Source organism: Diospyros lotus, chromosome 8, assembly GCF_014633365.1.
Source record: "Diospyros lotus cultivar Yz01 chromosome 8, ASM1463336v1, whole genome shotgun sequence".
NCBI classification, from domain to species: Eukaryota; Viridiplantae; Streptophyta; class Magnoliopsida; order Ericales; family Ebenaceae; genus Diospyros; species Diospyros lotus.
Genome location: NC_068345.1, coordinates 24,986,860 through 25,010,132, shown reverse-complemented (window position 1 = coordinate 25,010,132; position 23,273 = coordinate 24,986,860).

Sequence of the window (23,273 nt, the reverse complement as noted above, 5' to 3'; positions counted from 1 at the left end):
AATCCATAATGTCATGTAATAGACGTTTTGCATCTCGAAATGCCTTAGGGCATCACATGTTTCTATCAAGTGAGTTAAAACAATTTTTATTTGTGGAGCTGGAATCTTATTGCTTTAAGACTTTCAACTCGACTTTCCCAATGAGTTTGTGATAGCGGCTTAAGTGTCAGGCCTTCCACATTATTTTGCAAACTTTCCATCGCTTTGTAAAAGATGAAAACAATATATATTTAAACATTTCACAATTCCAAAAAAAGATTTATCCTTTATACATGAATTTGTCATATCACATAGTGCAAGATTAAGACTATGACGACTATATGGAGTTTAAAAAGCCCTTGGATTTACTTATAATATTCTTTTATGCACACCTTTATGCTTTCCTTTCATATTAGAACCATTATCATAATCTTAACCTCTTAAATCACCAATATCAACTTCAAGTGTTTGTAGAGCATTTATCAATTCCTCAAACAGTTCTTGCCCCGAAGTATCGTCTACCTTAAGGAATCGTAAAAAAAAAACTCTTCCACCTTAATTGGACTTGTTAAGACATTTACACATCGTATGATTAGAGACATCTGTTCTTCATGACTTCTATCGGGTGTGCAGTTAAGTATCATTGAAAAATATTTTGCTTCTTTAATTGTTTTAATGATTACAGTTTTGATGTCACCTGCCAACATGAGTAGGAATTCATTTTGAATTTTGTGACTCAGATAATGATAATGAATTTCCTTTTCTTCAATACGTCGAATGTGTTCTTTCATAATTGGATCAAACTCAACGATCATTTCAATCAAACCTAAAAAAATTCCATTATCTTTTTCATATAATTTTTCACTACTTCCACGAAATGCCAAATTATTCTTACTAAGAAAGCTAACAATTGAAACTATTCTCGCAAAAACTTCTCTCCAGTGTTTTATATATTTGTTGATTTGATCTTACACAACTTTATCAATTGTTAAATTATTTTGTAATTTCCTTTCCAATTCAATCAATTTTATCATGTTATCCATAAGCCCATTACTTGTTTCATGGCTTTTAAGTTTAGAACTAAGATTTTTCCAATCACTTGTCCTTTCATTAGCTAATTGAATATTGTTTCATTCTTATTTAAATAACTTGCAACAAAAGCAAAATATTTTATCCAATGAAACAGAGTAAATCAACCATTTACACTACAAGAAAAATGGCATTTAGCAACGGAAACATCTGTCGCTAAAACATCAAAATCTGTTGCAAAAAAATTTAGCGATAGAATTTTTTGTCGCTGATTAAAAAAATAAAAAATAATTTAAAAAATAAAAATTATTTTAGAGACGAAAAATTCTCTCGCTAATACATAATGAAAAAAAATTAAATATCAAAAAAATTAAAATAAATTGGAATTAGCTCCGAAAACAGTCTTATCGCTAATTAGCGACGGGAGTTTCTGTTGGTGACTTTTATTTTAAAAACATTAAAATGATTATGGCACGCGTTGAGCAGATGTGTGCGCGCGCCCCTACCTTGTGAGCGGCAGGTGGCTTCACCTCTATGTGTGCGCGCGCGCATGCTTGACAGTCTGAGTTATGAGCCTCCTTAATACATAGACCGCACATATTAATTATATACTACATTTATCTGCCAGCTGTTTTAATTTTATTTTAAATTAAAATTTAAAATTTAAAATATTTTAAATTCATAAATTAATACTTAAAAAAATAAATGTTATAAATTTTTAACTCAACTAATGTACCACTTAAATGTTGTAATTAATTAATCTCTTAAATATTTAAGTTTTATATATTTTGCTTTAACACATATTTGTTATTATAAATTTTACAATATCATATCAATTTACATATTTTGGTTAGTAAATAAAATACATAAAATATGCATTTAATATTAAAGAATTTTAATTTTTATTTAATTTTTTAATTGTTTAGCGATGGGGTGCCTCCCATTACTAATAAATTTTAATATTTATTTAATCTTTGTTGAATACATAATTAATAAATTTTATTTTTTTAATTTATTTTTTTCTTTTTTAGCGACGGATTTGTATCGTCGCTAAAGTTTCTAATTATTAATTTAATTTTTTAATTATTTAACAACGAAATATTCCGTCACTAACTATATTTAATTTAAATTTAAATTTTTTATTTTTTAGCAACGGAATACTCTGTCGCTAAATAAATTTTTGTGGATCAATACAAATTATGACATAATTTTGATATTTTTTTTATCATCAATCACCTGGGGCTAGGTTCTTCAATCTCTACAGGGATCATGGCCTCTGACCCGTAGGTGAGTCGAAAGGGTATTTCCATGGTCGAGGTTTTAGCTGTGGTGTGGTACGACCATAGCACCTTAGGGAGTTCTTTTGGCTATGCGCCCTTGGCGCTATCGAGTCACTTTTTTAGACCGGTTAAGATGGCCTTGTTGGTAGCTTCTGCTTAGCTGTTGGTCTGAGGGTGTTCGACTGAGGTGAAGACCTAGTAGATGTTGAGCTCCTAACAAAAGTCCTGAAGCTTGCTGTTGGTTTCTGGTTAACTTAGTGACTTGGTTTTGAAGTTGTTGGACTGTCTGGAGGAGGACCTTCGTGACAGTTGAGTTTTGCGGGAGGTGGTTGGTGTCATTTGACTCCTAGCCAGGGGCGCTTCTGGCTCGCACCGTGGTATGGCAAGGAGAAGGTTGGTTTCAAAGGCTCTTGCAAAGTTATGGGGTAGGTAAGTTTTACCGAGCCCCACGGTGGGCGTCAGATGTTCTTTCCTGACCAAAAGAGGACGATTGGAGGCAGGGTCGCAACAGCAGGGAACGTGTAACGCCCCACTTTCCCGAGCGCATTATAACTTGGGACAATTTTGGGATAATAATTTGTTTTCTTTCAAACTTAAAGCTAAATCGCATCATTCCTCGAATCCGTCCCAGAATTTTCATTCATTTTTTTCGAAAGAGAATCATTATACACATCAAGTGCGGAAGCAAAGATCGAACCTGATACCTTAGCATTAATCATAAATTAGTTCTTACATCATTGTACCTCAACATAATTTAATACAAGGCATAAATTCTCAACATTAACCCTAAATAGGATTATACATCATTATTTCTTAAAACGTTCAGAATTCAAATTAGCAAGACTTAAATACATGGATTACATAACATACATTTCATTCTTCATGCACTCTGCTAAGTGTCATTTCATGTCTCATTTATCCTCGTATCTGCTACAATCTCCATTTGAAACGTTTGAATATTCCAGTGGTAAAGCCCAAGTTAAATGATGAATCATCTAAGTAAGGATACAGAAAATATATTTCGTGCATGAATGCAATGTCTTACTCATCGTAGGTGTCAACTGCACCCCTCATGCTACCTACCATTTTTATAGCGACCTCTTTCGAAGCCGAGGTGTATGGGGGCACCCTTAGTAAAGTAGCGGTGCTAGTTCGTACTCCCTACGGCCACGATGCGCGTGATCAATGATATCAACATGTACATATACATTTCATAGCATGTCATATATGCAGTCTACGTGATGGATACATATCAGAGCATGTCAATATGATGAAAGCATTCCCGAGGATCGGGGTTTGAAATATAAATCACCTACAACTAACCATTTTCCACAAAACTAAATCCAGTTGGGAAGTACCACTTACCTTCTCAAGCTTATTGAGCTACCTCGATATTCACGCCTTGCTTCGAAATACGTGCATCGTCTCGATTTGCGTGTCGATCTCAAAATTTGCATAAATCACTTCAACTTAAGCCTCAAAGCATCCTAATCACCACATTTATTTAAATAAGCATTAAAACCTATTTTCTCATAATTTCTTGTATTCTCTTTAATTTTCTCTCTATTTCTTCCTATTTTTCCTCAATAAATCCAAACTAAATATTTCTAAAATATTTTTTCAAATATTTCACTACGAAAATTCATAAAATAGTATTTTTGAATTTCTAAAATTTTTTAAGAAATTTTACTTACCTTAACTTAGCATCTCTAGCTTCCTCGATATGCGTGTACTAATCTAGAAACGCATGCTCGGATAATTTTTCTTGCCGAAATCTCCAAAAATTACTAAATATCCATTTCCTATTTTTTCGACATTTTTGAAGATTTTTCTCTATTTTTTTCTATTTTTTCTCCATTTCTTTTCTTTTCTTCTTTTTTTTTTTCTTTTCTTTTCTTCTCCTTCTTCCTCCCCCTTGTTCTTCTTCTCTCGCCTCCCCGGCTCATGCGACTCCCTCATTTTTCTTTCTTTTTCTTTCTTTCTTTCTTCTTTTTCTTTTCTCTTCTTCTTCCTCATTCTCTTCTCTTCTTCTTCTTGTTGGTTCCTAATGATGGCAAATATATCCCAAGAGAGGGGTGAATTGGGATTAGGTAAATTTTTGATACCTTAAAACATTGATGAATGACAAAACACTATGTTTCGAATTATAGAGGTTATGTTTCGAAATAAACCTTTCTGTTAAGTAGGTTTTGAAACCTACTATATATATTTCAAAATCTACTTCACTGTTTTACTTGATTCGAAATCCTTTACCTTATGTTTCAAAATAATGATCTTTGGAGATTATGATTTATATATTTAAGAGTATACCAAAGATGTTTGTATATCAAAGATATGTTTTCTATGTATATGTATAAATTTATGCACAAGAAAACTATTTTAGACTTTGATAACAAAACATATGAAAACATGTGCAATAGGCAATAATGATATGCGAAAGCTAAAGAACATTTACACACAAGATTTATAGTGGTTCGGCACTCGCCTACTCCACTACCTTCAAGCTTACCCACTTGAAGGATTTGCAATTCCAATCACTTTTACTAGTGATCACCACAACAAGGGTTTTACCACGGTTCACCCTAAAACCTTACAAAGTGAGTTTTTACGGGCTCAACTCACACCTAGCACCAAGTGAGTTTTAGGCTTAACTCAAACCTTACACTAAGTGAGTTTTAAGGCTAAACTCGAACCTTTGACACAATGAGTTTTAGGCTCAACTCAAACCTTACAACAATCAAGATAATCAAATTTACCTTTACAACCCAAAGAGCAATAAATGCCTTACCACATGGTTGTACAAACCTCTTAACTTGAGGTGAGGAGAGCTAGAGGATGATACTTGGGAATTCAGCTTGTTTCTCCTTTTCACACTTGTAATGTACAAGAATAGGATGTGTGTAGATCTTCTTGAAAGCTCAATCAAACATTTTAATCACCTCTTGTGCTTGTGTGTGTGTGTCTAGTGTGTGCTCACTTGTTGTATCTTGTTCTTGCTCAATCAATCTCCTCTTGTCTTCAAATACCTGCTATTTATACCAAGAGATAGAAATCTGGCCGTTTATAGCCGTTAGAGACAAGATATAAAAGTAGGTTTTGAAACATAGAAAGTGTGTTTCGAAACATCACATAAATAGACCAAGGTTTCGAAACATACAAGCTTCTAGCTGGACAAAGCACTTAGAGACAGCAGATAGTGGGAGACAGAATCTTACACCCACTTTGAATATTTAAAAGGCACTCACATTCAAATTCAAATTTGAATCTCTTAGCATGGAGAGTGCATTAAATAAATGATAGAGAAGCATTTTGATAAATACAAAATTGTAAAACAAATGCATCTCGATTTTCAAATGAACTGCTGACAGAATGTCAGAGGTTTCGAAACATGACATGATAGGTTTCAAAACATACCTCTTTGGAAATGAGGTTTCGAAACATGATATGGAGGTTTCAAAACATAGTTCAAAACCTGAATTGAAAACACATACAATGCAGAGATGTTTCAAAATAGCATACACAGAAAACATGGAAAAGCATTTCAAAAGGGGTTTCGAAACATGCATGGAAACATGATAGATATTCAGAATGATTTGCTTGAAGGCACAATCCACAGCATGTATACATCACAGCTTATTTACATTTCTTTAGTTTTCCATTTACTTTAATACATAAATGTAAATAACAAAGTACCCCCTATTTGGATTCAATAAAAATACTTAGAAAATCAAAATTCAAATAAATAAGAAAGTAGATTTTGAGTTTTAGTACAAACTCAAGTTTTAACAATAATACCACCTTCAAAATATATACTTTCTATTTAATAAAAAATTAATTAAAAATCGTTTTAGCACCAATGAATGTTAGATATCAAATTATCGGGAGTTAGTTTTCTAAAAAGAAAACATTATCTTATACTTCTCCTTATAAGGTGCTAACCTTCCAGACTTAGTCAAAATAGGGTTTTCATTTTCACAAAGTGAAACTTGATATTGAAATTGATATATATTGAAAACCACATACTTGACTCATAACTTAGGGATTAAACCAATATATGTTTTTCATCATTAAAACTATTGTACAAAAGTACAACAACACTTCCTCCTCCACCTGCACCTTGCGCACAGCCACTGCGCACCAGCATCGCCGCCTGCCTCCGTCGCTGCCAGCTGCCATTGCGGCCTCTTCTAGCCTTGTTGGCTACTGCCCACACTCCCACCGACCTCCGACGCAGCTGCTGCTGGTCGAACACGGCCGTCGCCGTGGCCTCCTGCCCACTGGTCGCGTCGTCTTTTCGCCTAACCACTGTGAGCTCGCGGCCATGGCTGCTGCCGCGAGCTTGCGACCACTCTGGCCGTCTTCAGCCTCGCCTTACCAGCCTCCACGAGCTTTCTTGCTCGCTTGTGCTTGCTAGAACTCACCCCAGCTGCTGTCGGCCGCGCCTTGCTTCACTCAAACTTGGGGGTAGGCCATGGCCGCTTGGAGCTTATTGCCATGGCCGAGTTCGGCCATCCCAAGCTTGGCCTCCGCTTCAGCCACAGATCTCTCCATCTCTCGAGCTCTCGACCAAGCTCCCACAAGCTCTCTCTCTCTCTCTCTCTCTCTCTCTCTCTCTCTCTCGGCCGTGGGTAGCTCTCTTCCATTTCTCATTCCCTGCTTGCTTCTTTCTTCCACACACCCCTATTTATAAGCCCTAGGCTGCTGCCTCACCTCACCTCCCATACCTCTTTGCGTGCGAAATCTTCTAAATCCTGCAGGGCATGGGATTTGGGCATGGGATTTGGAGTCAGAGCATGGGATGAACTTGCAGAGGCATAGCCTCACGCCCCCTACTTCTACGAACCTACGTATATATATGTATATAATTATATATATTACACTAATATTTATAAGAAATTATACCATTAAATTCCAATTTTCATCTTATATCACTTGGGCAACTTCGCAATTTCAATTATACCCTCAAACACTAAATTAAATTGCATTTTAATACTGAAAACGCAAAATTAATAATCCAAGATTTACTCGATAAAGACGATTTTGCCCCAATGTCCTCACCGGGCTTTCGTTCCATCTCGAAACCACCGAATGGTTACTCATTACGCAAAACAGGAGCCCCCCTAGGGTTTCGTTGATTTTTCAGGAGTCCCCTACGACAATTCGGTTTTACAGCCTAAATGGCAGTTGTATTTTAGCTGTACCGAAAATCATTTCCGATCCGATTTCTTTTGATACTATAAATCTTATCTTGGAACGCTCATCGAGACCATATCATTTTCCTTAGATAATTTCACTTCGAGACACTCCCTGTGTAACACCCCCTCTCCTAGAACTGCCCGAAAAGAGGTGTTACTGGGGATAATAAAATAAACTGACTGATAACTGAATTCTGATACCAATACTGTATATATCAATTAACTGTAATAAAACTCTGAGTCAACAAAAATTGAAATCATAACTGCATCTAAGGGACATCCCTAAACTGGAATATAAAATAAATCTAAACTGATCAAGCACTAACTAATAAACTAACAACTAATAACTCCCAGACATCTTTGGTCTTGAGTGGCTCCATGTACACACACTACTGGACACTGCTGCTAGGCCCCACGTCTGGTACTCCCCCACTAGGACCTGGAATGGTGAAGAGTACAAGGTGAGCTACAAAGCTCAGCAAGTAATAAACTGGAAAGAATAACTGAAGCTGAATCGAAGAATATCGATACTGATAAAAATACTTACTGAACTTGTACTGAGAGATATAATAATCACTGGATGGCATTTATAAGATGAAATGCACATAAGCTGTAAACTAAATGCAGGTATGCAACTTTGGCCCATAGGCCCACATAATTGTAACACATACCTGACTGATCTGAGTCCTGCAAACATAAAAACTGTAAGCACATACTTTGGGCAATATGCCCCTAGCTCCCTGGTCGACATCAGGTGAGCAACTCATAACTGAGATATAATTGTACTGATACTAGTGGGATCCCCGCGGACAAGCCGCCTGGCGCGCATAATGCAATGCTCATATAAGTGCTGGCACACGATATGTAGTGCTCCATATAAAGTCATGCTTAATGCTCATACAATGTATATGCACATAATCTCACAAAATAATGCTGACCATGTCATAATGAACTGCTAAACATGGTATATGATTTTTACTAGAAATATTGAGATTCAAATATTCTGAAATTTCTGAATATAGGCATGGCATATTGGATTTTGTCATATCTTGGCATAAAAATTCAATATTTGAATAATTGAATATTTATATTAAATTTAAGACTTGAATCAAGAACTTATTGGAAGCTATTTGGATGCCATTTGATATTATTTAGATGATTGAGAAAGTCTAAGGAGGAAATTTGAATGAAAAACAGCTCATTCGAATGAAAAAAAATGGATTTCAGCAAGCTCATTCGAATGGCAGAAAACTCATTCGAATGACAGAGACTCATTCGAATGACAGAAGGCTCATTCGAATGACTGATGATATTCAAAGGCTATTCGGATCTGATCTGGGACTCATTCGAATGACTCTCAAATTCATTCGAATGAATTTTGAAAATTTCCAACATTTGAACTGGCAAAACTCGACTCATTCGAATGCAACAGTAACCTTATTCGAATCAATTTGAAGATCATTCGAATGACAAGAAGGCTCATTCGAATGCTAAGCTATACAAAGCAACAACTTACTCACATCTTCAAGGGCTCATTCGAATGACAACAAGGCTCATTCGAATGACAGTCAAAAACCTCAAAAATACATACGAATGATATGATAATCACATGACTCATTCGAATGACCCAAAAAACTCATTCGAATGACTGGAATATTATAGGGGAAAACCCTACGATAACACTGAAACTTATTCGGATACTTTGAAACTCATTCGAATGACTCAAGGCTTATTCGAATGACTGGATTCTTATCAGATATAAATCTTACGATAACAGGGATCATAACTTGAATCAAAACTTAACTTCACTACACCATTCCAAAAGAAATCTTGGGAGAACAATCCCAATTGATATATAAACAACTTGAGGGATGATTTACTGATCATAACTAATGTAAACATTGCAAGAAATATGCATGAACTGGCTGGTACTCACTGTACGCATGTAAATACATATATAAACATGCACTGAACTGAAATAACTCACTGTAACGCACATATATGAATATACATGCACTGGAACTGATTCAATTATGGAAATCTGATATCCAACTCAATCAAGACCTGTAAGAAAGGATTACAGGGGAAGGATACTTGCCTTATGATCTTCTTAATTGACTCAATAATCTCCCGAGAGCCTTCTATGCAAAGCTTGAACTCACTGTATATGCATGAAAAATATATACATACATACTGACTGTATTAATCCGAATTACACTAAGAACCTTGAATCAACTGAGGGTATTACTGAACTATAATCTCGTAAGAATGGATTACAAGGATGGAATACTTGCCTTAAACTCTCTGATCGAACTCGAATGCTACTCACTGTTACTGCAATAGCTCTTGGCTTATTTCCTTCTTCTATGCGATCTCTAATCTCCACGGCGTGAAGAAACTCAATGCTATGGGAAGATATATATATAGAGAGAGAAAGAGAGCAATCCTAGGGCATCTCATTCTCCTAATACAACTAGGAGACTCCATAAATCCAAAACCCTTTCTCGGATGGACTTCCCATTCTCATAATAACTTTTATTAATTAATTAAATTAATAACAACTTCTTAAATGACCCTCAAGTCCTTGCATTTAATTTCAAAAATAAATAAATAATTAAATGCTATTTACTCAATAAAATCTAAATTGCCATATTAAATAATTAAATGGCAAATCCTCTTAATTAATTACTTCAATAATTAATTAACTAATTCTAAATAAATACTAGGCCCTCTAATGGGTCGTTACACCCTGCAATCGATTCGATACTTATAACTGTTGTCAAGCCCATTTTTCGATATTCAAAACTTATTGAAATTTCGTGGCAAGCTCATACAAAAATGGGGTATTACAGAGCGGGCTCCAGCAATGGATCCGTCCGGGGGTGGCTCGCACCTGCAAGCACTCTGACGCTCGAGTTAGTAGAAAAGTGAGGAGAAAGCAATGTATCAGTAGGTCAGAGGTCAGAACATACCTTGGCTCTGAGAAGAGCTGGCTGATATAGGAGAAAGAGACATCCTTCTGCATGCATGTGTCGTGCGTCTGCAGGTGATGGGATTGAGTATCTGGCGCTGGTGAAGGTTCCCAGGTGACAACATTGTGTCGACTGGACCCTCATTAATGTGGATGAGATCTGCTATTAATGAGAATGGGATCTGAGGTGGCCGCGTGGATACCCAGCAGGAGTTGCAATGATGCCGTGGTAGGTTGGCACTGAGCCGGGATTGGGCCTGAGAAGAGGGCCGAGATTGGGCCCGAGGGGAGGGCTGAGATTGGGCCTGGGGAGGGGGTTGAGATTTGTCCTGGATGGTCCAAAGGGAAAAACCAGCTGGTTTAGTTGATGGATGCTCAATCATCTATCAACTAAGCCTTTGAAATGAAGTAGATAGTGGACAAATGCAAGGCCATCTATCGACTAACATATGCCTTTTGAGCCATCGATTAACAGATGCTAAGCCATCTATCGACTAATCCCTTGCAAGAAGTAGCTAGTTAACAGATGCTTTGCCTTTTGTCGACTAACAGAGGGCTGAAGCTCAAGAGAAGGAACTTGAGATGTGCAACCTTCACCAAATTGCTTGCATGATCTACTACCTATCACAAAACACACCATTCCCAAAGGTTTATAGGGTAGAACAAGCCCTATTTTGATACTCAAAGGAGACTCATAAGATCAAACTACGGGCTTAAGAGATTTACAATCATTTTGACATAAACACGCAACATGAACAAACCCTTTTTTGAAAACCAGAATTTCAAACTTCCAATCTCAATACAACAAGGATCCAAAGTTTAGGGGGAAGGAGAGAAGAAGACATGCCTTGAGGACTCTTCTTGATGGGTCACTTGAGATGGTATGCCTCCAATAACCCTTTTGCTTCATACTTTCAACAAGCAACTACCAAGAAGAGAGAAAAGGGAAGAAGATCTTTAACTCCCCAGCCCCTTTAAACTCAATAAATGAAGAAAGAAGAGAGAGAGAACCCTACGTTTCTTGATCTCCCTCCCCCGAGGGCTCTCCTTCTCTTCTTTTCCTTTGCCTTCTAATTCCTTCTCAAGCAAACAACCCTTCTCATATATATATATATATATATACATCCATTTTCATAAAATTACTTAAATACCCTTAACACTTAAAAATGAAATTCCCTTACGTTTAAGTGATAGCTTAACATTAATTAAACACCACCAACAGCACCCAATACTTCCCGCACATACCTTAAGCCCTTGTGGGTTCCACTACTAAATAAGTCAACCCTTTGACTTTTCCATTTCCTTGACAATTACCTACAAATATCACATATGAACCTTAAAAATTTATGACTAATCAAATACATAACCCATTCCAAATTATATCACCTGGACCCACTAACAGGTCGTTATAGGAATCCCATCTCAAAGTTGTCAAAAGAATTTTTAGGTATTTGAAATCATCTTCTAAACTTGATTGATATTATCCAAAATCAAGCAAGATTAATCTAATTGCATATACAGATGTTGATTATGATGGATGCAAAGTTGATAGAAAGAGCACTAGTGGATTATGATAATTTTTATGTGGCTCTTTAGTGTTTTGGTCTAGTAGAAAATAAAATACCATCGTACTCTCTTCCATTGAAGCTGAATACGTTGTAGTTGGAAGTTGTTGTGCACAAATCCTTTGGATGAAACATCAAGATTTTGGCATAAGACTTAGCAATATTCCAATCAAGTGTGACAATATGAGTGCAATAGTCTTAGCAAAAAATCTTGTATTCCAAGCAATGACGAAACATATTGAGGTGAAACATCACTTTATCAAAGATCATGTCCAAAAATGAGACATCAAACTTGAATTTATTGACACAAATAATCAAATAGCTAATATTTTCACAAAACCATTAGATAACAATAAATTTGAATTCTTTAGAAGCGAACTAGGAATGATTGCTTCTTGAGGTTACACATATTTGATATCAACATCTTATGTGAAATATTGATTGATGTAATATGTGTGTTCAAATTTGATTATTCATTTTATGAATATGTTTTAAAAATTTTCAAATGACTTAGAAAAACTATCGATCGTTTCCCTTTAACTATCGATCATTTTTCACTTATGTCAAAAGAAATAAGAACAACATAAAACTATCGACTGTTTTGATATAACTGTTGACTGTTTCATCAAAAAGTCAACAGTTTTGCTTAATCAGTCGATCGATTTTATCAAATTAGGGCTATAAAAGTTGACTTTTTGCATTCCTCTCATTTTTTCAAAACACATACTGAAAACCCTATTCCTTTTCTCTAATCCATTTCATTTGACTAATTCTCCATCTATTCGAAAAATTTCCCCCTAAAATCAAACACCCAATTGAGTGCCTTTGTTTGTTTAGGCTGATTCTTCCCTATTCATCAAAAGTTCTGATTGATTGCTTAAACCAAATCGTAATGGCATGGACAAATAATGCGGGAAAGGGAAAGATCATGCAAGTGATAGTCGGATCACCTCCATCTCAACAAACCATAGAGCTTTTCTCCAATCCTCGCCAAAAGGAAAGGTTCAAGCATGGGTTTGACTCACACAAGGTATTAAGGAGTTTGGATGGTGGCATTTCATGTTAATCCATAGAGATATATTGGTGGATCTGGTTAAAGTTTTCTATTCCAATGGGCAATCTTTTTAATGGAAGAAGGTCAGATAAAAGGTTCAAAACAAATCTAGGATCCACATCTTTTAAAGTAAACATGAATATGATCCATAACCTTTTTGGAATTCCAGAAGAAGGGGAAGATTACGTACTATGGACCTATAATTTTTTGGTTTCTTTCTATTTAGTGTTTGAAGATGACTCTATTAATGAATTCATTTTTGGCACGACTTGAATGTCATTGCATAACAAACTGTTACACATTATTTTTACTCAAGTATTGGTTCCAAGGAATGGAAATTATGCTCAAATAACTAAGGAAGATATGTGGTTAATGGAATGAATTATTGCCAAAAGAAGACCAAATTTGTGCTTACTTATAGTGAATCAAATGATTAGGGTCTTCAGTGGTAAATCTAGGTCACTACCTTATTGTTGTTGTAAAAAATACAACAATTAGAATTTTTATGAAGCGAGAAAATTGCAATGGAAGATTCCAGTATCGCTAGGAGTCAGCCAACTAAAGGTCACGACTTCACGAAGGTGTTTTTCCGAAAGGATTTGGGGCTTGCTAAAGGGGTCTTTCTGAAAGGATCTAGGGCTTCCCAAAGGGTCTTTCCAAAAGGATATGGGCTTTCCCGAAGGGGTCTTTCTGAAAAGACTTGAGGATTCCCAAAGGGCTCTTTCTGAAAGGATCTAGGACTTCCCGAAGGGGTCTTTCTGAAAGGATCCAGGGCTTCCTAAATGGGTCTTCTTGAAAGGATCTAGGACTTCCCAAAGGGGTCTTTTTAAAAGGATCTACTAGTACCTCTCTTAGAAAGGAAGGTAAAAGGCTTTCAGAGAGAGTTTGGGACTTCTCTCGAAAAGGACGATGAGGTAGGCTTTCAGGGAAAACTGCGAACAACCAACAAAAGGTCAGAAGGCTTGTGGGGGATTTACACCGCGAAGACCTTCCGATGCGCTTAAGTTATCTACTGAGAGAAAATGTATTATCGAAAGAAAACTAAAGATTCAGAAAGAAATGTTAGCGTGGCAAATGATTACCAATAGTCATTTTCTGAGTGCTATAACTTCTCTTTTATAGGGCTCCTCACGATTACACATGTTCGTGGATCTGGGGGACATGTGCTGATTATTCTTGCTTTCTTTCGGAAAGAATGATAGACCTCCTTTCCGATAAAACATTTGGGAAAGAACCACTACCTTTCGAAAATGCCTTTCTGAAATAACCTTTTTCACTTTTCGATCTTGGGGTACCACACTTATGGTATGGAAGTTAGTTCTATATTAGATAAGATGGTGGAAAACCTGGGGACTGTATGAAAGTCATATATTAACCCTACTTAACACCTTAATGTTGCCACTGCCATGAGAATTGGGTTTAAGGAAAATGAATAAGGTGAATGGATCAAAAGCAGAAAAATGAAGATAGTTGATAAAGCTCATGAGGATGAGCATCCCACTTCTCAACTTGATCATGGTCTATCGTCCTCGTTACCTTTAGAAGAAGTTGAACCTAGGTTAGTGAACTTTGTTTTAGGCAAGACATGATCCTTACTCATCAAGATGAGAACTCCACTCAGTTTGCTCAAGTTACTCAACTGATTTCTCTTGTCCACTTTATTCTTGCTCGCTTGCCTACATCTACACCAACCTCACTTCCTCATGATCCATAGAGGTTTATTCTTTTAAAAAAAATTCTATTCACATCTAAATACTTTCATGTAATTTTTCTTTATCTTATTGCTTTGAATGTATTTTGAAGATGTTCAAGAATGTACTACACATGCTCACTGAATTAAATAACAATGTGCATTTCTTGATCTATCCTCATCCTGAAATTTCTATTATCTTGTGAAATTGTTTGCTTCATAATAATTTGAAAGATAAATGCCCAAAGCGAAAAACCAACGTATGGTAGATTTATGCAAGGGTATACTAATTTTAAAACATTTTTAAAACCATAACAAATAGGTAGCATAAATAAAAACAAACTCTTGTAAGACTCAGTATTAATCATCCATATGCATATAAATAGAAAACAACCAACCATAGGGTGTTTTAGAGATATAGCTCAATGGATGGTGGTTGTTATTGGTTGTCCACCGCGTCTCAACAGCAAGATGCCAGCTTCCTCCAAGTTGTCCAGATCTACTCTTGTTCCTGCAACACCAAGGTGACCATCCTAGCTCCTCAAATGTGGAGGACCTAGTCCATCCACGCCTGAGCTACCTCAAAACCCTTCACCGGAGACGTGTTATGACCCTTTTGATAAAGGTGAACCAAAGCTATTGAAGCTCCTTTTGGTTATTAATGGTTGTCTCATAGCCGTGGATCAACAAGGAAGTAAAAAGGGAAGATGGCCAACTTCTTGGAGTAAGAAAAAGAAGAAGACTGAACCAAAGGAAGGATAAAGAAGGAAGGAAGGAGATGAAGGATGGAAAAAGCTTCTCAAGCTCTATCGGGCTCTCCTCAAATTGCTTCTTCTAATGTTTGCTTCTCCCATAAGTTTCCTCTCTCTCTCTCTCTCTCTCATGATGACAACCTCATAGCATTAAATGCTCTGATGCGACAGAGTGATGGATATCAGAAGCACACAAGATTAATCCCGTTCTCAAAATTGTCAATTGATTAAAAAGAACCGTCGACTGTTTCTTTTGTCTCACAAAGAAATTTTTAACCACCCAGCACAACTGTCGAATGTTTCCTATAATACCCCGTATTACATGGTGTTGGAAAAAAAATAGGATTTTCAGTTATTTTGAAGGGCCTTGAGTGGTCCAAAAAGCCCAAAAGTTTGTTTCAATAATTAATTAATAAAATTATCGAATTAACGGTAGGGAATGCACTGGGACTTGGATGTCCAAGGAAGAGGGCACGAGATTGGCGAGCGTCTCGAGGTGAGGCTAATGATTCTGAAAGCAATCAGATCTGGAATAGTTTTCGAAATGATTTCTACATAAGCCTGAATTGTTGACAGTACTGAATGGTCATAAGGGACCTTTGGGAAGTCAAGGGGATCCTGAGGGTGGTCCGATTTTGTGTGTGAGGCAACCATGAGGCATGTTCAGGTGGAATAAAGGTCCTGTGCTGGCATTGGGATGAGATCGGCCTTTCCGAGTAAATGTCGGTAATTAATTTTGGAGAAATCAAGATTTTATATGGCTTGAAGATAATTAATTAAGGCCTTGGAAGGTTCAAGTGTAATTATCAAAACTCCTCAAGTGGAATTAATAAATGATTGAGAGGTAAATGTGTAATATATATATATATATATGAAACTTGGGGGCCAAGTATGCTCTAGTGAAGTAAAATTAAAATCTAAAATTGGTTCTCCCATTTACAAAGCTTGGTTGAGATATTGGAAAGTAGAGAAAGGGAGAGGCTGAGCTTTGGGTTGAGCAATGTAAGAGATGGAAGAGAGAAGAGGCATCGAGAAAGAGGGTTGGAGATGGCCAATCATGGGTGGCCGATGGCAGCCTGAAACAGCAACGGCGTGTGGCTGTTGCTGGTTGAAAGTGGCGACAGGGTTGGGGGCTTCCATGGTTGACGATGAAGTAGCATCAAGGGACCAATAAGTGACAGTGGTGCATGAGGATGCGCGGAGGCTGTCGGCGGGGTCGTGACGAGCAGTGGCTAAGGTTGTTTAGGGGTTGGAATGGTGGTTGGTTGTAGTGGTGGCAGGGTCGCAGGCTGGTTGCGCGCATGTGAGTCCGGTTGTGGCTTGTGGTGGTGCAACCGTCGTCGACAGACGCGATGCGGTCGGCAACGACTGATGATGTTGGCGCTGGTAGCAGCGGTGGGTGGTCGACGGCTGGTGCACATTGGGTGCGTGTGCGGGAGGTTGAAGAAGAGGAAAGAAGAAAAAAAGAAAAGAAAAGAAAAGAAAATGAAAGAAAATTTTGGAAAAAGGAGAAAAATGCCAAAAACTGGGAAAAATTTTGAAAATGAATTTGGGGCTTGAGGAGCATGCTAGAGGCTTGAAAATGGAATTTAGGCCGAGGTGGCAGCCAAGGAGGCAACGCTGGTAAGGGCATTTTGTCAGATTTCTCCTCCAGATTTGTTAAAGTTTTACCTAGGAGGCGGTGATTCTAGAAGAGCTTGGAGTTCAGGTGGGTGTTCTTGCTCTTGGCAGAAAAGGCTTCGAGCCAGGTAAGGGATGACCCTAAGGGTGGCGGCCTTGCGAATGTCTAGTAAAATCGATAAATATATGTTGTGTGTAGTTGCATGTTGTGCATGTTCTATAGGTGGTCTAGTGGAGTCTTATGGCCATGGCAGAGACTAGATGCATGCTAAGGGTAATATGGGAGGTTAATACCTCAAACAGGTGGGTTAGGAGGGTAGTGATGCCTCGACATTCATGCATACTTACTTGTCATTGCATATCATATATTATCTTGTTTACATTCATTTTCACCCTTACTGAGTCATTATGACTCATGAGGTTTTACCTCGTGTTGTAGATGTTGCAAGTCCAGATACAAGCAGGGATGATGTTGAGAGGATGAAGTGGCGACTAGCATTGTTGCCCGAGTTTTGTATGTTGTATATATTTCTATATATATATTCATATGTATTGAATGTATGTGTTGTTGGGCACTAGATGTATCTAGTTGGTTGTAATCAACATAGTGTATTGGTGATTATGCAGATTTCATGTTGTATGTGGTTTGGTTTAGTGGAGCCTAGTTTTCAAATTGTGTAGGGATCGGAAATGAATTTTCCATAAATTCCTAGTACTCAATAGATTTGTGATATGTTATTTTGTGCCTAGGTCACCTTTGGCTTGTTGTGAGACTCGCTGAAGAAAGGTGAAGCTCACTTGAATTTTGGGTCTCGTTCCGCTGTGTTTCTTTTTGTTGTTTTGGGATCAATTCCTTCAATGGAGCGAAGAGAAGAACGAAGCCTAGTCCTCACCTAGGGCGTTTCTTGTTAAGACATAGTTCATCTCTTCATTAATGGCTTAGTGTGTGAGTAATCCAGTTTATTATTCACCAGTGATGCCTGTAGGTGGGAGCGGGTCATCACTCACATAGAAGACTATTGACTGTTTGTGCTCATCTGTCGACCATTTGTGCCTAAATCTGTTACCTCTATTATATTACACTTAAGCTATGCTATTAACTCTTACTAACCTTTCCATTAACTCTTAATGGAACCAAGACCCCCGTTAACTCTTAAAGGTGTCCAAACTTGTTGATCCATTTAGTTAACTCTTAATAACAACTAGCATTATTAACACTTAATGATGTGGAACATTATATCAGCAAAGGTTCACTAATCCGATAAATTACTTAGTGTGCATGTGACTTTCTAGGATCATAGCCATATAGCAATTAGGACACGCCAACTCCTTGACGCCAGTTGAACACTTCCACCTACTATGAGAATCTCTCTAACTCCCCAAAGCATTCTAAAAGATCCTAAGTATCCTCTAACTAAGACTTAAGATGATCCTAATGGCAATGAAGTCTATATTTCGAATGAAACCATTAAGGCTCTTCAATTACCATGCATTATAATCCTTTCATTAACCAACATCCCGACTGGGTAAGAGTAATGGATTGATTAAGCTCATTGGACTTGGTAACTATGCTAAATCCAGTATAGTGTGATTGAGACAGTATCTCGGAACTCCTTTCAATGTTGAAAACTCCTTTTCGATTGAGCTTACCTTGGCCAGGGCTTTTCCAACCATAACTAACTAAGACCACATAGGATGTTCACCCTTATTTGATGGAGGACAATGGATCCCATCAGCGAGCATCTGCCTTTATGCACCACTGTATAAAGACCACATAGAGAGCATCCTTACCTCTCACATTGGATGATTTTACTCAATGGTAAATTCTCGACAAAAGTGCATGAAACAATTGTCACTTTTGGTCAAAGGACTAGGTACACAACCGAGAACTAGTAATAGATCATTAATCCTCACAATCATGTGATCTGTTACAAACATCACATTCTATAAATGTTTAACTAACATTTACCCACATGTCTACTATCTGCATCTCATGCAATATGGTATGTAACTCACAATCCATTATCATTAACATCTCATGTTAATAATGGTAGTAGCCCATGTGTCGGTCCATGATTGATAAATCATATTCCCCTTTTAATAAATCTGAGGACTGAGAATACCTTTAAGAAATTCTAAATTAAAAATCTTCATCACATATTCTTAACACTTAAGAACAAGATTTGTACTAGGAAATCTTAAGGATTCATTCATAATGACAAGAGGAGAGTATGAATGAAGATGTGACCTTTTATTAATGAACCAGATTACATCATTAGTTTTGATTATATACATTTGATGAAATGTAAATCTAGCATTTGGCACTAACACCAACATAATTCTCGTGCTATCTTTAAGGGGGAGTCTATTGCAAAATCTGTCAGTTTTACTCCTTTCGTTCAATTCATTATTTTTTATTATGACAAAAAGATGAAGAGTTAGTGCAAAAATTCCTTATCCTTTATAAAGAAATGTGTTAGTAAGGGGGAGTGCTAGGAAGTTTTGTAATCATAAAAAAATGGGAGATTGTTGTTATGTTTTTTAATGTGATTTTGATGATGAAACACTTAACGATTTAAAAATTTGAAAATGAAATAGTTTGTATATCCTTGAAATTTCTAAATGAAATATTCATGGACTAAGGATGGTAATTTTTTCAAATATCTTGACAAGACATATAAAATCCTTATTGGTAAAAATTTTATCTTGGAAAACATCACATCACATTTAAGAAAAAATTTCTTGATCTCAAAAGAAATATGTATATGAATCGACCTTTCTATGTAAACTGTTAATTGATTTATGCCTCTGTCATATGGGCTATCCCAAAGATAAAAAAACTTGACTTGTTTTAAAAATGCCGACCATTTTAAGCCTATGATCTAAAACAGTTGATAGTCTATATGAACTATCGACGAACATTTTTCAAGCTCTCAGTTGTTTGATTCTAAGTTCAAAAATAGTTGACAATAACTGTAAAATGTCGACCCTTCTTTGAATCTATCAACTCTTTGTTAAAAACTATCAACCGTTTGTCAAATCAAGTCGACTTCTTTGTAAAAATGTCAAAAGTCCTTTGAAATCAAACTTGAAATTTTAAATGTTTCCAAAGAAACAATCGATTGATTTTACCATATGTCGACAATTTCTTATTTGACATTTTAAAAGGACTAGTTTTTCAAGCATTTAATGCGGCCAATGGTCAATAAATCAGATTTTAAATGCATTGGAAGACCAGAAAGCTATAAATAGAGCATGAAGCTGCAAGAGAAGAAGCTAATGAAGAAGTGCAAGATCTCAAGTTGCTTATCCTAATATTCAAGTGTCTTAAGCTTTCAATTTTTACATTCAAAGGTAAGTTGTAACTTTATAAATCTAAATAAGCCTTTGAATTTGTACTTTTGAGCTTCATTGTAACTAAGAGAGTTATCTCTTAGATTCACTTTTGATTGTAATTTACTATTGTATTGCCTAGCTTGTAAGCTAGAGAGCCTGCCGAATTTTTGGTAGTAGGATTTGTAATTCCTAGTATTGTGGCTAGAAGGCCTATTAGTTTTGGTAGGAGGCTTGTAGTGGATAAAAATCTCCAACGAGTGTGTTGGAGGAGTGGATGTAGGTTGGTGCCAAACCACTATAAATTGTGAGCCTTATTTACTTTTGTTGGTGATTTCTCTAGCATCATTTAACCTTTCAAACACATCATTGTTTCATTGCTCTATATTTTCATTCATTTAATTCACCCCCCTCTCTTAGGTGTGTGGTGATTCAAGTGTGCTACATTTCTACACATACATATCATATTATGCAAGAAATACTTTATAACCCCTACCTTTCATGTAGATGCTAGCCCAAATCTAGGGTTTTTCTTTCTCTTTTTCTCTTCCCTTTTCATCAAACATCTTTAACTCAGCTATAGACAAGATTTAACTCTATTGAAGAAAGAAAAATAATAAGAAAATCTCTCCCCCTCTTCCCTTTAATATTTAGCCAAAGCCTTGAAAATGGTGGGGTTTTGTTTTATTTTTCTTTTCTTCTTCCTTTCTTTCTTCCTATTTTCTTCCTCTTTTCTTCTTCATCTTCTTCTGACTCTCTCATTCTCTTCTTCCGATCTCAATTGAAACCCCTCTTTCTCACATCTCTCACTCGTTCTTCCATTTCTCAAGCATAAATGAAACAAATAGCTAGGCTTTGGCCTTTTATATCCTTTCTCAAAATCAAATCTTGGCCCTCGATCTCATTTGGATGAAGCGGCCTTATCAATAAACACTAGACACTCTTGGCTTAGAAATTTTGTCAATTGAGATAGGGATTACCTCCTAGAGCAAGGTGCTTGGCCTTATCCTCTTATAAGATGAGCAATATCTCATATATGCTTGTAGGGTGACACGTATTTCTTTCTTGATTCATCAATTTATCTAACAATGTGCCAATGATGTAATGTGGTTATTTATGTTCACATGACATAATGACATGGATATTAGACAACATCAATTATATTAGACAATATCCATTGAAATTACACCATTAAGAACTGAATTGTTTGACATTCATCTATGTATCTAAAAATGTACAAATAAGTCATAATCCTTGCACTTCTTAATAAAATTTGATTCCTATTGCAATCATTTGACTTGTAATTCTCAAAAAAAAGTGTTCAAGTGATTTGTGATAAGACTCTTATCCCTATACCTCAAAGCCATCATATGTTTTTATCAAAAGCAACTTATTATTGTTAGTTTTCCTTGCATGCATTTGATGATCAATTCTCCATAATAGTTATGCATGGATTTGTTGGCCAGGTGAAATAATCATCATATCATTAGCCTCCAGTCTGAGGATGGCTTAGTAGAGGATTCTAAGGAGGGAGTGCCGAGCATTATGGTCTCCTACTTCCAAAATCTTATAGGTCAAAGCTCTCGTATTGCTCCTTTCATCCAGATGAAGTTGCCCCTTTTATTGATAAGCGCTTAGAGCGTGATCAATGGGATGGGCTCATCGCTGAAGTTTCAGCTGAGGAAGTTACGAGCGCCCTCTTTAATATGGGCAATGATAAGGCCCCAGGGCCGAATGGGTTCGCTGTTATGTTCTTCAAGAAGGCTTGGGAGATTGTAGGTCTAGATGTGGTGGAGGTGGTGCGTAGCTTCTTCTCATTCCTAAGGTTCCCTACTCTGAGGTGTCATCCCAGTTTAGGCCTATTTCTTGTTGTAATGTCTTGTATAAAGTCATCACCAAGATCTTGGCTAATAGGGTTAAGATGGTGCTCTCTGGCTATGTGGATGTTTCTTAAGCGTCATTTGTTCTAGGGCGTTCAATCTGGGACAATGTCTTGCTAGCCCAGGAGTTGATTTTTAAATATGATCTCCACAAGGGCCCTCCTCGTTGTGCTTTGAAGGTGGATCTAGCGAAGACTTATGATTCAGTAGAGTGGGATTTCCTCCTGATGGTGCTTCAGTTGAAGAATTTCTCTCCGCAATTCCGTAGCTAGATTCACAAGTGTGTTATGACGCCCCGTTATTCTATTAAGATTAACGAGCAGTTAAATGGCTTCTTTCCAAGGGGTCAGGGTTTGAGGTAAGGGTATCCATTGTCCCCTTTTCTCTTTGTCCTCGTGATGTAGATCCTACATGGGATTGTGAGCCACTACTCAAGGTCCTCTAATTTTCAACTCTATTGGAAATGTGAGCAAACTTAGATGGTGATGCTTATGTTTACAAATGATTTTCTCTTGTTATCCCATGGTGACCCTTTCTCGGTGAGCATCTTGAAGTTATGCTTGGAGAGGTTCTCGTCTTTATCTAGTCTTAGGGCCAATTCTTTGAAGAGTGATTGTTTCGTCTCATGTAGAGATGAATCCCTAAGAGAGGATATTCTCAATGCTTTCGGGTTCTAGAGAGGCATCCTGCCTATGAGTTATAGTTGGGGGTGCCTTCGTTTTCCACTAAGCTATCCTATGAGGACTGCAAGCCCATCATTAACAAGGTAAAGAATAGGACTTGCTCTTGGCGTAGTAGGTTACTCTTTTTTGAGGGGCATCTTTAGCTGATACATTATGTTATTTCTACCATCTATGTGTATTGGTTTTCTATGTTCATCTTGTCCAAGCGCATGATTCGAGATATTGAGAAATTAATCAGGAAT